Below are 17,555 nucleotides of genomic sequence, written 5' to 3'. Positions count from 1 at the left end.
TCATACACTGTTGGTCGGAATATGAACTGGTGCAGCCACTCTGGAAAACTGTGTGGAAGGTTCCTCAAAGAGTTAAAAATAGACCTGCCTTACGACCCAGCAATTGCACTCTTGGGGATTTACCCAAAATATTCAGATGTAATGAAATGCCGGGACACGTGCACCCCGATGTGTTTAACAGGAATGTCCAAATAGCGAAACTGTGGATGGAGCCATGGTGTCCATCAAAAGATGAATGGATAAAGAAGATATGGTTTATGTATACAATGGAATATTACTCAGCCATTAGAAACGACAAATACCCACCATTTGCCTCGACGTGGATGGAACTGGAGGGTATTATGCTGAGTGAAGTAAGTCAATTGAAGAAGGACAAACATATGTTCTCATTCAATTGGTTAATATAAATAATAGTGAAAGGGAATATAAGGGAATGGAGAAGAAATGTGTGGGAAATATGAGAAAGGGAGACAGAACATAAAGACTCCTAACTCGGGGATCCCTGGGTGGCTCAGCGGTTTAGCGCCTGCCTTTGGCCCAGGGCGCGATCCTGGAGTCCCAGCATCGAGTCCCACATCGGGCTCCCGGCATGGAGCCTACTTCTCCTTCCTCCTGTGTCTCTGCCTCTCTCTCTCTCTCTCTATGTCTATCATAAATAAATAAATATTTTTAAAAAAAGACTCCTAACTCTGAGAAAGGAACTAGGGATGCTTTAAGGGGAGGAGGGCGGGGGGTGAAGGTGAATGGGTGAAGGGCAGTGAGGGGCGCCCTTGCCGGGATGAGCACTGGGTGTTATTCTGTTTGTTGGTAGATTAAACACCAATAAAAAATAAATTCATTTAAAAAAATGTTCAAACAACTAAATATTTATGCTGATACATGGGAGTACCTAAATATAGAAACCAATTAACAACAAACATACAGGAACTCACTGATAATAATACAATGACAGGGGATTTTAACACCGACTTATGGCAATGGACCGATCGTCTATGCAGAAAATCAACAGGGGAACAATAACATTGACACACTGGACCACAGGGACTCAACAGATATAGTCTGAACATTTCTTCCTAAAGCAGAATACACATTCCTTTCAAGTGCACATGGGACATTCTCCAGAACAGATCATATCATGTCCCACAAATCAGCCCTTAACAGGTACAACAGGTACAAGAAGGTTGATATCACACCCTTTACATATTTGGACCATGACGCTATGAAACTGGAAGTCGACAGTAAGAAACAAAATTGGACAGACCAAAAATACGTGGAGATTATGAACATCCTACTAGAGAATGAATAGAGCAACCAGGAAATTAAAGAGGAAATTTAAAACAAAAAAAAAATGAAAACATGTTTCTCCAAACCTCTGGGATGTTGCAAAGGCAGTCCTAAGAGGGAAGTACATAGCAATACAGGCCTATCTCAAGCAACAAGAAGTCTCCAATTCGCAACCTAACCCTACACCCAAAGAGGCTGGAAAAGGAATAGCAAACAAAGCCTAAAGCCTACAGAAAAAGGGAAAAAATAAAGATGAGAGAAGAAATAAACAATGCAGAAAAAACAAAACAGTAGAATGGAATAACGAAACTAAGAGCTGGTTCTCCAAAATAATTAAGAAAATGGATCAAGCCCTAGCCAGTCTTATCAACGAGAAAAGAGAAAACCTAAATAAATAAAATCACAAATGAGAGAAGAGAGATAACAATTAACACCAGAAAAATAAGACAATTATAAGGGAATACTATGAAAGATTATACGCTAACAAACTGGGAGACCTGGAAGAAAAGGACAAATCCCTAGAAATGTGCAAACGAGCACATGTGCAAAACTGAAATAGGAAGAAATGGAAAATATGAACAGACCCATAACTAGCAAAGAAATTGAATCAGCAAGGCACCTGGGTGCCTCAGTGATTGAGCATCTGCTTTGGCTCAGGTCATGATCCCAGGGTCCTGGGGGATCACGTCCCACATCAGGCTCCCCGTATGGAGCCTCATTTTCCCTCTGCCTATAACTCTGCCCCTCTCTGTCTCTCATGAATAAATAAGTAAAGGTGCAGCCACTGTGGAACAGTCTGGAGGGTCCTCGAGAAGTTAAAAATAGGGGATCCTTGGGTGGCACAGCGGTTTGGCGCCTGCCTTTGGCCCAGGTCGTGATCCTGGAGACCCGGGATCGAATCCCACGTCGGGCTCCCGGTGCTTGGAGCCTGCTTCTCCCTCTGCCTGTGTCTCTGCCTCTCTCTCTGTGACTATCATAAAAAAAATTTTTAAAAAGAAGTTAAAAATAGAGCTACCCTATGATTCCAAAATTGCACAGCTAGGTACTTACCCTGAGGATACAAAAGTAGTTGAGTAGATTCGAAGAGGAACACGCAGCCCAGTGTTGGTAGCAGCATTGTCAACAACAGCGAAACTGTATAGAGCCCAGATGTCCATCGACAGAAGAATGGGCAGAGACGATGTGGTAAATATACACACTGCGACATCACTCGGTCATCAGAAGGGATGAAAGGAAGCCATTTACAATGACGTGGGAGAAGTGGAAGGGACTTATGCTAAATGAACTCAGTCAGTAGAGAAGACATATACCAAATACCATACAATTGCATTCACATGTGAATTTTAAGAAACCAAACAAACTGGCAAAGGGGCAGAGGGGGGATGAGAGAAGCAAACAAAAAAACACACTCTTAACCACAGAGAATAAACTAATAGATACCAGAGGAAGGTGGGGGGGATGGGGAATCAGGGGATGGGCATAGTGGAGGTCACCTCTGACCAGAACCAGGCGTTGTATTCAAGGGTTGAATCACTATGTGGTAAACCTGATACTATATCATACTGTGTTTACAAAGAGGACTTCAAGTAAAAGTTTAAAATAATAATTGGTAGTATTGATGAAACATGTGTGCACAAGAGATAAAATCATAAAAGCAACTGAAAATCCAAAGAGTCTTTAGAGCCACAAATCCCCTCCTTAGCTCAGCTCAGGAGAAGCCTGCCATGCCTATTCTCACCCCAGCAGAAGCCTGGATTTTGACTCTCTGTGGAGGCTGCTGACTTGGTGGAGTCAGGCTATCTTTGAACCCAAAATCTAAATAGAGTGCATAAAACTAAACTGCCCAAGATGCTAGGAATCCCAGTGCAGGCACATGCCAAGACACAAACTCTAACCATACAGAGACATAACCCTAACCCTCCACTTAAGCCTAATGGTAACCTAACCCTTAAACAAGAATTATCACTAATCAAAAACCAAACACAAACCCCAAGACCGAAACACATTCACTGAACCTTCCTGCCAACCCTCACCCTAACTCCTAAACCTATTCTAAACCCTTAACCCTGACCCTTACCTTAAATCTAACCCTAACCCTAACCTCTAACCCTAACCTTATCTTAATGTACTCAAATCCTATTCCTAACCTTAACCTGTACCCTAACCCTAACCCTCTAATACTAATCCTATCTCATACCCCAAACTGTACCCTAACATGTACCCTAAAACTAATCCCTAACCCACTGCCTAACCCTCTCTTACCCTTTTCCAAAACCATACCCTGACCCTGACCTGACCCTAACCCTAACCCCTACCAAACACTAACCCTAACCCTAGCCCTAACCCCTATCCTAAACCTAACCCTCGCCCTAACCCTAAACCTAGCCCTAACTTTAACTCTTCCCCCTAACCCTAACGACTAACCCAAACTCACACCCTAACCCCTAACCCTAACTGCAAACCTAGCCCAACCCTAACTCTAACCATAACCCAAACCCTAACTCCTAACCTCCTACCCTAATACCTAAAGTCTAAACCCTAAAACTAACTCTAACTCCTGTCCCTAACCCAAACCCCCATCCTAACTCCTAACCACTGACCCTTACCCTTAACCCTCACCCTAACCTCTAATCCATAACCATAAGCTTAATCACTAACCCCTAACATCTAACCTAAGCCTAACCACCAAATGCCTCCCCTCCCCTGACCCTACCATTCATTCTACCCATTCACTTACCCTATGGTTCTGAGGAGTCCCTTCTGACATGGACGTGGCCCCAACGGTGCCTCCAGGGTCCTCCAGGGGGTCCTGAGGAAGCCGGGCTCCTGTGAGTGCGCACGTGGCCCCATGTGTTCCAGAGTCATAGTCAGCAGGTCCTGAGTACGCCGGGTCTCCTGTCACCGTGGAGTATGCCTCACATCCTCTGGAAGCCTCACAGCAGGTTCTCAGGAGGCCGGGGGCTCCTCTCAGCCTGGACATGGCCCCACGTCCCCCAGAAAACTCACCGCGGGTCCTGAGGAGGCTGTGGGTTCCTGTCAGCCTAGACGCAGCCCCATGTGTCCCGAAGCCAAAGTGCAGGTCCTGAGGAGGACGGGGGTCCTCTCAGTCTTGACGTGGCCCCATATTTTCCTCAGCCTCACCATAAGACCCGAGGAGGCTGGGGGCTCCTGTCAGCATGGATGGGGCCCCAAATCATCCCAATCCTTCACAGTGTGTCCTGAGGTGGCTGGAGACTCCTGTCAGTGTGGATTCGGCATCCACATCTTTCTTAGGCCTCACCGCAGACTCTGACAAGGCTGGGGTCTTCTGTCCGCATGGACGCATCCCCATATGTCCCGAAGTCTACACCAGGGGTCCTGAGGACATCAGCGTCCAGTTGTGTGGACGTGGCCCCACATCCTCCCGAAGCGTCACCGCTTGTTCTGAGGTGGCCGGGCTCCGGTCACTGTGGATGCAGCCCCCAGCTTCCAGAAGACTCAACTTATGTCCTGAGGGGCCCGTTAGCTCCTGCCAGAGTGGACGCTGCGCCACATTTTTCAGAAGCCTCCCCACATGTTCTGAGGCGGCCCAGGGGCTCCTGTCAACGTGGATGCGGGCCCACATCTTACTAAAGCCTCCCCGCGGGGCCTGCAGCAGCCCAGGGGCTCCTGTCAGGGTGGGTGAGGGCCAACAATTTCCTGAAGCCTCACTGTGTATTCTGAGGAGACCAGGGCTCCTGTCAGTGTGAACGTTGCCCAATATCCCCCTGAAGGCTCCACGCAGGTTCTGAAGAGGCTGTGGCTCATCAGCGTGGATGTGTCCCCACGTCTTCCTCAGGCCTCCCCAGGAAAGGCTGGCTCCTGTTAGTGCAGGCAGAGGAGGCCTACTGCGCATGCATACACCCTGGGCGGTGCCTGGGCTCAGGCACCCCCTGTGGGATGCTCAGACGCCGCAGGAGGCTGCAGGAGGCAGCATGCCAGTCCGGGTCCCACCTCTGCCTCCTTCCAGGCTCCAGCTGTGCCCTGTTACCTTCGGAAACGTCTGATTCAAAAGGAGCCCAACACCCGGTTTCCTCAAAAATACTTAAGGAGAAGGAATTGGAGCCCAAAGACGCGAAATGAAATGTGGACCAGACTTTTACCACGTCCTGTAAAACTCACTCAACCCTCTTCCACTGTGGGCGGGACCGCGGGCTGCTGCAGCAGCCTTGGAAACAGTGTGGAGGCTCCTCAGCAAGTTACAAATAGAGTCGCCCTGCGACCAGCAGGTGTACGGCCTGGAGCTCACTCTGAAGATACAGATGCAGTGAGATGTGGGACAACTGCACCCCAATGTCCACAGCAGCCGGGTCCACAGTAGCCACACTGTGGGAGGAGCCTTGGTGCCCTCGGGCAGATGATGAATAAAGAGGATGGGAGATAGATGGTGGTCATAGAGAGAGGAATGGTACTCAGCTATCAAAGAGAAGGAAATCTTGCCATTTGCAATGACGTGGATAGAACTAGAGGGATCATCTTAAGTGAAATAGGTCAGTCGGAAAAGAGAATGACCATGTGGTGTCATTCATAGGTGGAATTAAAGAAGCAAAGCAGATGAACATCTGTGAAGGGAAGGAAAAACAAATAAGATGAAAACAGATGCAGGGAATACAGACTCTTAACGATAGGAAACGAACTGAGTGTCGCTGCAGGGGAGGGGATGGTGGAGGGAATAACAGGGGACCGGCATGAAGGAGAGCATGTGATGTCACGAGCAATGCGGTTATCTCCAACTGGTGAATCCCTGAATTCTTCCTCTGAAAGTATAATACACTATACATTAATTAATTGGGTTTAAATTAAGTTAAAAAATCAGTTGTATCAGAGCACGTTTCCTTCTAGACTCTCTGTTCTGCTCCTTCAACTTATGCTGGGACCAACCCTCATGGGTCTGGTTTGTTTAAGTAGGCATCAGGCCTCATCCATGGACCAGCCCAGGGCTGGAACTCACAACCCCGAGATCAGGACCGGAGGTGAGGTCAGGAGTCGGAGGCTTAACCGACAGAGCCAGGCGGGGTCCCGAGGACAACACTGCTTTATCCTGTCTCTGTGACATCATTTGAAATAGGAAAGTGCTGCGTCCTGCTCTGTCCTGCTTCTCCAATACTGATTTGCTGTCCAGGGTCATTTGTGGGGGCAGATGGATGTTATGGGGTTTTTTTCCTATTTATAGGATCTGCCACCATGACTTGACAGGAATGACATTGAAATTGACGGTGGCTTCAGGAACTGCGGACATTTTCACAAGATGAGGCTCCCAACCCATGAGCCCAGGACAGCCTCCCAGAGCCTGGTATGGCTAAGTGCACAAGTCTTGTGCTCCTTTGGTTCAGTCTCATTATTTATTCTCTGTGATGCTCCTGAGAAGGGAGTCACATCCGTCATTTCCTTCCTGAGTGCTCATTGTCAGGACACAGCAAGCCCCACAATAGAATAAAAACTGAGCCCAGGCCAAGGGCAGGAAGCCCCTATTAGAACAGATCTCAATGCCTTTGAAGGCCCCATATCAAAATGTAAACAGAACTTGAGGTATTGCTCCAGCCCTTCGGGAGTACCCCGAGACCAGCCCTTAAAACTAAGGTAAAACCCAACTCGGGGTCCCAGTCCCTGCTCTGCTGTGTCAGGTATACTTGGACACAAGCTCAAGCTTGTAAATAAACTCTCATGTGTTGCATTGGTGTCGGCTTCTCAGTGGTTTCTCGGATTCGCAATCTTGGGCACAACAATCTGAGATAAAAAAACAAAACCAAAAGAAGCTCGGACACAGGTAGAGTAAACGCAGGGTTTTGAGAGAAGCGGCGGAGACCCAGGGGCTTGGCAGCTCTTCTCTGGAGGCCCCAGCCGACTGGGGCGCGGGATGCTCTGCCCCAGAGCCAGAGGACCCAGAGACCCCACCTGCATCCCGCCCATCAGGGCCGGGTCTCAGGAGCAGCACAGAGCCACCCGCTGAGCCCAGATGTGCTGATGCCCACCCGCCTCTGACCCCCACAGGTGCATCTCCCAGGCAGATGTGCACCTGACAATCAGCGCCACGGCCCATCCCCAGATCCCACACAGAGCATTTGCTGCCACCAAGTTGTTGGACCACAGAGCCTGCAGAGCTTTAGCTCTGCCTGGAAAGTAGGGTCTAGATTCCTTTGTACTTTGTGCTCTTTTTTCATTTATTTTCTTTGATTATTTTTTATTAATTGCCTTATTTTAATTTTTAGTACCTTTTATATATTTTATTTTTATTTTCATAGTACTTTAATTGTGTTTATTCTTTTTAATTTTTTTTTCAATTTATATATGATAGTCACAAACAGAGAGAAAGAGAGAGAGAGAGGCAGAGACACAGGCAGAGGGAGAAGTAGGCTCCATGCACTGGGAGCCCGATGTGGGATTCGATCCAGAGTCTATAGGATCGTGCCCTGGGCCAAAGGCAGGCACTAAACCGCTGCGCCACCCAGGGATCACTTTAATTGTTTCTATTTTGGGATTTAGAATCTTTTAACAAGCAGGCCAAAATAATCGGTTGTTTTTTTGTTTTGTTTTTGTTTTTATTTTTGTTTTGGGAGGGCACTTGTTATTGTTTTTCTTGGTTTTTCTTTTTCTTCCTTCTTTCTTTTCTGGAAAATATAATGAGATGGAGAAATTCACCTGCATAAAATAAAATGAGGACTACTCACAGCCAGGAAGTTCATCAATACACATATATGATGTCTAACTACAGTTTAAAACAATGATTATAAAAATAGCAGCTGGGCTGGAAAAAGAGCACAGAAGAAAACTAGAGAAACCTTTACTGTAGAAATAAAAGAACTAAAATCTAGGCAGGCCATCGTTAAAAATGCTATAACTGAGATGCAGTCCCAAGAGGAAGCCTTAAAAACAAGAAAGGTTATGGACCACAGAGACAGACGTAGGGAAGTCAGCCACTTATTAAAACAATAACATTCATACCATAGGAGACTCAGATGAAGAGAGAGAAAAGGTGGGCCTTACTGAGACATTAGAAACGACAAATACCCACTATTTGCTTCAACGTGGATGGAATGGAAGGTATTATGCTGAGTGAAGTAAGTCAATCAGAGAAGGACAAATATTGTATGTTCTCATTCATTTGGGGAATATAGATAGTAGTGAGGGAATATAAGGGAAGGGAGAAGAAATGTGTGGGAAATATCAGAAAGGGAGACAGAACATAAAGACTCCTAACTCAGGGAAATGAACTAGGGGTGATGGAAGGGGAGGAGGGTGGGTGGTGGGGGTGAATGTGTGATGGGCACTGAGGGGGGCACTTGACAGGATGAGCACTGGGTGTTATTCTGTATGTTGGCAAATTGAACACCAATAAAAAAATAAAATTATTATTAAAAGAAGAAAGAAGAAAGAAAGGAAGAAAGAAAGAAAGAAAGAAAGAAAGAAAGAAAGAAAGAAAGAAAGAAAGAAAGAAAGAAAGAAAGAGTGGCACCTGTGTGGCTCAGTTAGTTAAGCTTCTGCCTTAGGCTCAGATCATGATCCAGGTCCCAAGGCACGCTCCCTGTTTTGCAGGGAACCTGATTCTCCCTCTACCTCTGCCCCTCTTGCTCATGGTTTTTTATTTCCTCTCTCTCTCAAATAAATAAAAAACATCTTTGAAAAAGAAACAAACAAACCCACAAGAAAGAGAAATCTCCCATGTAGAAGAATTTCAAAAAATTTGTGCAGACATTCCACCGTCAAGTTCATGAGCATACCTTCCCACTCATATGTGTGGAATACACATAGTAACTTCCTTCTACAAAATATAATATGAAAAAGTTAAGGTAATATTGATAATATAATAACATAATTAATAATAATAATAAAGAATCACTTTACTACGGAGAAACCTGACCAACATTACCTGAGCAAGATGATCAGATCGATACCAAGACTGATAAATCATGTTGATAGTATCTATCCTTTATATGATATAATGAAAATGGCAGTATGTCTCTGTATATAATCCACAAAAACAGTTCAATCATGAGATAAATGACAGACATGTCCCAACTGAGGGAAATTTTACAAAATACTCTACTTCTCAAAGTGTTCCAGTTCAAGAACAACAAGGAAAGGCTGAAAGACTGTCACAATCCAGAGGAGCCTAAGAAAACAGGAGGACAAATGGAATGTGATATGAGGGATGGTAACTTAGCAAAAACTAAGGAAATCTGAATAAATTATGGTCTTTGGTTAATGTGACTATTTTAATATTGATTCATTAGCTAATATTTGTACTGTACTAATATATCAATAATTGGAGAAATTGAGAGCAAGTGCATGTGAATGCACTGTACTATCTTCTCAATTTCCCTATAAATCTTTGTTTTTTTTCCTAATAAATAAGATTTATTTTGAAAATTGACTTAAATGAATCAGGATCCAAGGGGGAAGACATTTTAAGAATCGTTGAATTAACTTTTGCCTTATTCTTAAAGAGTTCCTTTGATGGAAACAAAGTAAGAATTTTAGATCAGAAGGAAAGAAAAACACTTATGAACAAGTATAATGCCTCCTCAACCTGAAAAGCAGGGAAGGATAATAAATAGCAAAAATCAGAAAAAAATACTTCTATTATAATAGACACCATATTGCAAGTGCATTTAAAATTAGCAATGCATAACATTTATTTCCTTGACATTTGTCTTCAAAAGAGTTCACAGTGTTTCAGTGTCAGTTGAAACAGGGGAAGAATCTCAGGGAAGAATCCTTCACATAATAATCGGACCATTGGTAATAATGACTCTCAGTTCTTTCCAAATCCATAAAGATGCATTTCCTGATGAGTGACTGAACTGTGAAGAAAGAGATGAGAAACTCTCATCCCTCTGAACGACTTGTGTCAGAATATTTTAACCATAGTACTATGGATACTAGTAAATTATCCTTATTAACAGGAAATACGTCTAAGATTGGAATCTGAGCATTCAGATGTGCACAGAAGAAACGCTTTGATTCGCTCCTCATCTTTTAAAGACAAAGGAGAGGTTTTCTATGTACAAAGTCAGTTGTCAAGATGGCCTTAGGGAATAAGAGTCTGCAGCATCGAATCCCGCTGCACAGCTGGGACACCCACACACCAGGTCTTCCTGATCCCAATCACTGGGCCTGTCCCCCAACACAGGATGCCACGCTGAGGTCATTTGCAATTGCTCTCTTAGGAGCTCTTGGGAAGGGGGAAGGAGCTAGATAGGATGGGAAAGGATGCATGGAGGCCGAGAAAATTAAGGCCATTCCAATTTATTTTTTTTAATTTATTTTTTATTGGTGTTCAATTTACTAACATACAGAATAACCCCCAGTGCCCGTCACACATTCACTCCCACCCCCCGCCCTCCTCCCCTTCTACCACCCCTAGTTCGTTTCCCAGAGTTAGCAGTCTTTACGTTCTGTCTCCCTTTCTGATATTTCCCACACATTTCTTCTCCCTTCCCTTATATTCCCTTTCACTATTATTTATATTCCCCAAATGAATGAGAACATATAATGTTTGTCCTTCTCCGACTGACTTACTTCACTCAGCATAATACCCTCCAGTTCCATCCACGTTGAAGCAAATGGTGGGTATTTGTCATTTCTAATAGCTGAGTAATATTCCATTGTATACATAAACCACATCTTCTTTATCCATTCATCTTTCGTTGGACACCGAGGCTCCTTCCACAGTTTGGCTATCGTGGCCATTGCTGGTATAAACATCGGGGTGCAGGTGTCCCGGCGTTTCATTGCATTTGTATCTTTGGGGTAAATCCCCAACAATGCAATTGCTGGGTCGTAGGGCAGGTATATTTTTAACTGCTTGAGGAACCTCCACACAGTTTTCCAGAGTGGCTGCACCAGTTCACATTCCCACCAACAGTGTATGAGGGTTCCCTTTTCTCCGCATCCTCTCCAACATTTGTTGTTTCCTGCCTTGTTAATTTTCCCCATTCTCACTGGTGTGAGGTGGTATCTCATTGTGGTTTTGATTTGTACTTCCCTGATGGCAAGTGATGCAGAGCATTTTCTCATATGCATGTTGGCCATGTCTATGTCTTCCTCTGTGAGATTTCTCTTCATGTCTTTTGCCCATTTCATGATTGGATTGTTTGTTTCTTTGGTGTTGAGTTTAAGAAGTTCTTTATAGATCTTGGAAACTAGCCCTTTATCTGATATGTCATTTGCAAATATCTTCTCCCATTCTGTAGGTTGTCTTTGAGTTTTGTTGACTGTATCCTTTGCTGTGCAAAAGCTTCTTATCTTGATGAAGTCCCAATAGTTCATTTTTGCTTTTGTTTCTTTTGCCTTCGTGGATGTATCTTGCAAGAAGTTACTATGGCCGAGTTCAAAAAGGGTGTTGCCTGTGTTCTTCTCTAGGATTTTGATGGAATCTTGTCTCACATTTAGATCTTTCATCCATTTTGAGTTTATCTTTGTGTATGGCCGATGACATGATACTCTACATAGAAAACCCAAAAGTCTCCACCCCAAGATTGCTAGAACTCATACAGCAATTTGGTAGCATGGCAGGATACAAAATCAATGCCCAGAAGTCAGTGGCATTTCTATACACTAACAATGAGACTGAAGAAAGAGAAATTAAGGAGTCAATCCCATTTACAATTGCACCCAAAAGCATAAGATACCTAGGAATAAACCTAACCAAAGATGTAAAGGATCTATACCCTCAAAACTATAGAACACTTCTGAAAGAAATTGAGGAAGACACAAAGAGATGGAAAAATATTCCATGCTCATGGATTGGCAGAATTAATATTGTGAAAATGTCAATGTTACCCAGGGCAATATACATGTTTAATGCAATCCCTATCAAAATACCATAGACTTTCTTCAGAGAGTTAGAACAAATTATTTTAAGATTTGTATGGAATCAGAAAAGACCCTGAATAGCCAGGGGAATTTTAAAAAAGAAAACAATATCTGGGGGCATCACAATGCCAGATTTCAGGTTGTACTACAAAGCTGTGGTCATCAAGACAGTGTGGTACTGGCACAAAAACAGACACATAGATCAATGGAACAGAATAGAGAACCCAGAAGTGGATGAACTTTATGGTCAACTAATATTCGATAAAGGAGGAAAGACTATCCATTGGAAGAAAGACAGTCTCTTCAATAAATGGTGCTGGGAAAATTGGACATCCACATGCAGAAGAATGAAACTAGGCCATTCCAATTTAAATTCAGCATTAGCACATGCCCAGCCATCCCAGGCCCCTGTGAAGAAGAGCTGCAATTTACATTGCTTCAGTTACAGGAAAAAAACAAAAGTTTACAGCTTAATGTCCTAGAAAGCCCCACATAAGAATCAAATCTGAGCCCAGGCCAATGGCAGGAAGCCCCTATTAGAATGAGAACAGAGCTCAATGTTCTTGAAGGCCCCATATCAAAATGTAAACATAACTTGAGGAATTGCACCATCCCTTCTGGAGGTCCCCGAGACCAGCCCTTAAAACTAAGCTAAAACCCTCCTCGGGGTCCAAGTCACTGTTCCGCTGTGTCAGGTATACTTGGATAGAAGCTCGAGCTTGTAAATAAACCCTCGTGTGTTTGCATCGGTGTCGGCTTCTCGGTGGTTTCTCGGATTCGCAATCTTGGGCACAACAGTCTGAGAAAAAAAAAAAAAACAAAAGAAGCTCGGACACATGTAGAGTGAACACAGGGTTCTGAGAGAAGTGGCGGAGACCGGGGACTTGGGGACTCTTCGGTGGAGGCCCATGCAGACTGGGGAGCGGGATACTCAGCCCCAGAGCCACAGGACCCAGGGTCCCCACTCGTGTCCTGCCCATCAGGGCCAGGTCTGAGGGAGCAGCACAGCGCTGCCCACTGGAGGCCAGAGGCGCTGACACCCACCCTGTCTCTGACCCCCGCAGGTGCATATCCCAGGCAGATGTGCACCTGACAATCAGCGCCACATCCCATCCCCAAACCCTGCACAGACCACTCACTGCCACCAACTTGTCAGACCACAGAGGCTGCAGAGCGCTCTGACTGGAAAGTAGGGTCTAGATTTCTTTGTACTTTGTGCTCTATTTTCATTAATTTTCTTTGATTCTTTTTTATTAATTGCCTTATTTTAATTTTTATGTATGTACCTTAGATATTTCTAATTTTTACTTTCATGGTACTTTAACAGGAAAAGAAAACAGGAGGTACAGGAGGAAAGATGACAAACACTACCTCAGCAAGATGATCAGATCGATACCAAGACTGATAAATCATGTTGATAGTATCTATCCTTTATATGATATAATAAAAATGGCAGTATATCTCTGTATATAATCCACAGAAACAGTTCAATCATGTGATAAACAGACATGTCCCAACTGAGGGAAATTTTACAAAATACCTTACTTCTCAAAGTGTTCCAGTTCAACAACAAGGAAAGGCTGAAAGACTGTCATAATGCAGAGAGCCTAAGAAAACATGAGGAGAAATGGAGTATGATATGAGGGATGGTAACTTAGCAAAAACTAAGGAAATGTGAATAATGTATGGTCTTTGCTTACTGCAAATATTTTAATATTGATTCATTAGCTAATATTTGTACTGTACTAATATAAGATATCAATAATTGGAGAAATTGAGAACAAGTGCATGTGAATTCTCTGTACTGTCTTCTCAAATTCCCTGTAAATCTTTGTTTGCTTTCTAATAAATAAGATTTATTGTGAAAATTGACTTAAATGAATCAGGCTCCAAGGGGGAAGACATTTTAACAATAGTTGAATTAACTTTTGCCTTATTCTTAAAGAGTTCCTTCGATGGGAACAAAGTAAGAATTTTATATCAGAAGGAAAGAAAAACACTTATGAACACGTATAATGCCTCCTCAACCTGAAAAGCAGGAAAGGATAATAAATGCAAAAATCAGATAAAAATACTTGTATTATAATAGACACCATATTGCAAGTGCATTTAAAATTAGCAATGCATAACATTTATTTCCTTGACATTTGTCTTCCAAAGAGTTCACAGTGTTTCAGTGTCAGTTGAAATAGGGGAAGAATCTCAGGGAAGGATCCTTCACATAATAATAGGACCATTGGTAATAATGTCTCTCAGTTCTTTCCAAATCCATAAAGATGCATTTCCTGATGAGTGACTGAGCTGTGAAGAAAGAGATGAGAAACCCTCATCCCTCTGAATTACTTGTGTCAGAATATTTTAACCATAGTACCACGGATAGTAAATTATCCTTATTAACAAGAAATACGTCTCATACTGGAATCTGAGCAATCAGATGGGCAGAGAAAAAACACTTTTACTCACTCTTCATCTTTTAAAGATAAAGGATAGCTTTTCTATGTTCAAAGTCAGATTTCAAGATAGCCTTAGGGAATAAAAGTCAGCAGCATGGAATCCCGCTGCACAGCTGGGACGCCCGCACCCCAGGTCTTCCTGATCCCAAATCCCTGGGCCTGTCCCCCAACACCCGATGCCATGCTGAGGTCATTTGCAATTGCTCTCTTAGGAGCTCCTGAGAAGGGAGAAGGAGCTAGATAGGATGGGACGGGATGCAAGGAGGCCCAGAACATTATGGCCATTCCAATTTAAATTCAGCATTAGTGCACGCCCAGATATCCAAGGCTCCTGTGAAGAAGAGCTGAAATTTCCATTACTTCAGTTACAGGAAAAAAACAAAAGTTTACAGCTTAATGTCTTAGAAAGCCCCACAATAGAATAAAAACAGCCGAAGCCAAGGGCTGGAAGCCCCTATTACAATGAGAAAAGAGCTCAATGCTCTTGAAAGCCCCATATCAATATGTAAACAGAACTTGAGGAATTGTTCCAGCCCTACTGGAGGTCCCCGAGACTAGCCCTTAAAACTAAGCTAAAACCGTCCTCGGGGTCCAACTACCTGCTCCACTGTGTGGGGTATACTTGGACCCATGCTCGAGTTTGTAAAACAACCCTCGTGTGTTTGCATTGGTGTTGGCTCCTTAGTGGTTTCTCAGATTCGCAATCTTATGCACAACACCCCCATGTCCCCTCCCCACCTGGACTGACCCCTTGTCCCCTCCCACCCAGGCTGACCCTCAGTCACCTCCCCGCCCACAGCAGCTGGGCACAGGCCCTCACACAGGTCCCACAGGCACGGTGGACACTCCCGCCATCCCAAGCCTCCGAGGGGAAGGACAGAGTTTTCGGCAGGACACACTCCCATGGTGGCCCCAGGGCTCCCTGCCCAGGACAGACAGGTCGGGAACTGTATCCCTGATGCCAGCTCCTCCTCCCCGGTTTTCCAGCAGGAAATGAAGGAGGAGGCCCTGGTCTCCTCGAGGGACATCATGCTGGGGGACCTGGACGTCAGCAGGATGTTCAGCTGTCACGTCATGTTTTGAGACTACTATGGGGTAGGGTGAGGCTGAGAGGCCAGGGGGTATCGGGTCCCGGGGAGGACCAGGGGCATCTGGGTAGGGAACACGGGGCTTCCGAGGGACATACTGTGCCCTGCCTCCACTCACTGTCCCTCCTGGAGGGCGGGACACCCTGCACAGGACACCAGCCCCTAACCCAGAGGTACCTGGGCTGATTGGCCCACGCTCTGTGGGGGCTGGGTTGATTTGAGCCCCCACCAGTCCCAACACAAAGACTAAGGGAATCAGGCCCCCATGGCCCTGGCCGGCCCTGGATTCTGGCCCCGGGCTGAGCGAGCCCTCTCACAGCTGGATGTGACCTACTGGGCCCTGGGAATGCATGACAGATCCAGGTCGCTGATCTAGGGCAGCCCTGGGGATCCCGGGACACCTCAGTGAGGGGACAGGAGGGGTAAGCCGGTGGGCCCCACCAGCACCCACACCAGGATGCAGGCTCCTCTAGGTGCTGGGGCTCCAGAGGGCCCAAGGCTGGGGTCCAGCTGCTGTGTGGGAACCCAGCACAGGAGCCCATAAGCTGCAGGTCCAGGTCAGCTCTGCTGTCCTCAGTACCGTCACTCAGACTGAAACCTCAGGACACACACCCCCACCCGGTGTCCAAACATGCTCCCAGGTGGGGGACTCCAGCACCTGCCCCCCACGCCGTGTGATTCTTGCCCACCCTTAAAGGACAGAAAGGTCTCCCTCCCCAAGGGAAGGCACGCAACCACGGCTCTGAGCCCGTTTGCTGTAGAAAGTCAATAAAGTGATGTGGTGCGAAAATGCCCAGCCAGCCCATTTCTGTGTCTCCCAGAACTCTGTGCAGAGGGAGTGGAGAGACCCCCAGAGAGGAGGAGGGGGCACTACCTAGGCGCCAACTAGCCCCTGCAGGGGCACCACCAGTAACACACAGCTGACGGCCCCCTGTGCCTTCCAGGGGTGGCCAGACCCACTGCTGGACATGGGAATGTGGCTGAGCCGGAACTTCAAGCTCAGTTGACCCTCCAGCCAAAAGTCACTGCATGAGTGAGCCCTGGCACTGCCAGGAGAGCCCAGCTAACCGCCTGGCGCCAGCACCAGAAATGATGTTGTGCCAACCATTTCGGGGTTTTTTGGTGACCCAGCCGGAGGATCCGATAGCTGCATGTGATAGCTGCATGTGATAGACACACACACACCTCAAAACCAAGAAAAGTTGGAATCCCCCCAATGTTGTCAAATAGCAGTCAGATGGTTACATACACAACGTTGTGGTCCCCAATAGGATACATGGAAAATGCTATAAGCCACGACTGCAGAGGTGCTGGAGGCACGGAGCTGTGCCTGCTGTGTTCCAACAAGGAGGGCAGAGGGGCAGGAAGCATCATCCGGAAGGGGGGCTCCTCCCAGGAAAGGACACCAGGTCCCTGTGAAGGCTACGGAGGGTGAAATCTGTCCTCCTCTCTTTCTGCTTCTGGTTTTCCTCCTAAATGCCATTTTTCTCAATCATATTAGCAAGAATTTATTTTATGTTTTTAAATTTCTTTTTATTGCAGTCCAATTTGTATGAATTCTTTCTTCAGCAAGGGTATCATTCAGGAGAGATAAAGATTTTCCCATACAGGCAACATATAAAAGAGTTCATGACCACTTAACCAGTCCAGTAAGGAATTTTAAGAGGGACTCTTCTAGTGGGGGAAAAAAAGAGAACAAAAGCAACAAAGACTAGAAAGGACCAGAGAACGTCGCCAGAAACACCAACTCTTCCGTTAACACAAAGGCACAAAGTTCATATCTTTCAATAGTCACTCTGAATGCTGATAGCCTAAATGCTCCAAACAAAAGATATAGGGGATCACAGTAGCTTAAAAAACAGGATCCGGGATGCCTGGGTGGCTCAGGGGTTGAGCC

This window comes from Canis lupus, chromosome 3 (genome assembly GCF_011100685.1).
Source record: "Canis lupus familiaris isolate Mischka breed German Shepherd chromosome 3, alternate assembly UU_Cfam_GSD_1.0, whole genome shotgun sequence".
In the NCBI taxonomy this organism is placed as follows: Eukaryota; Metazoa; Chordata; class Mammalia; order Carnivora; family Canidae; genus Canis; species Canis lupus.
The sequence above is the reverse complement of the archived record's forward strand: the minus strand, read 5'-3'. Positions refer to the sequence as shown.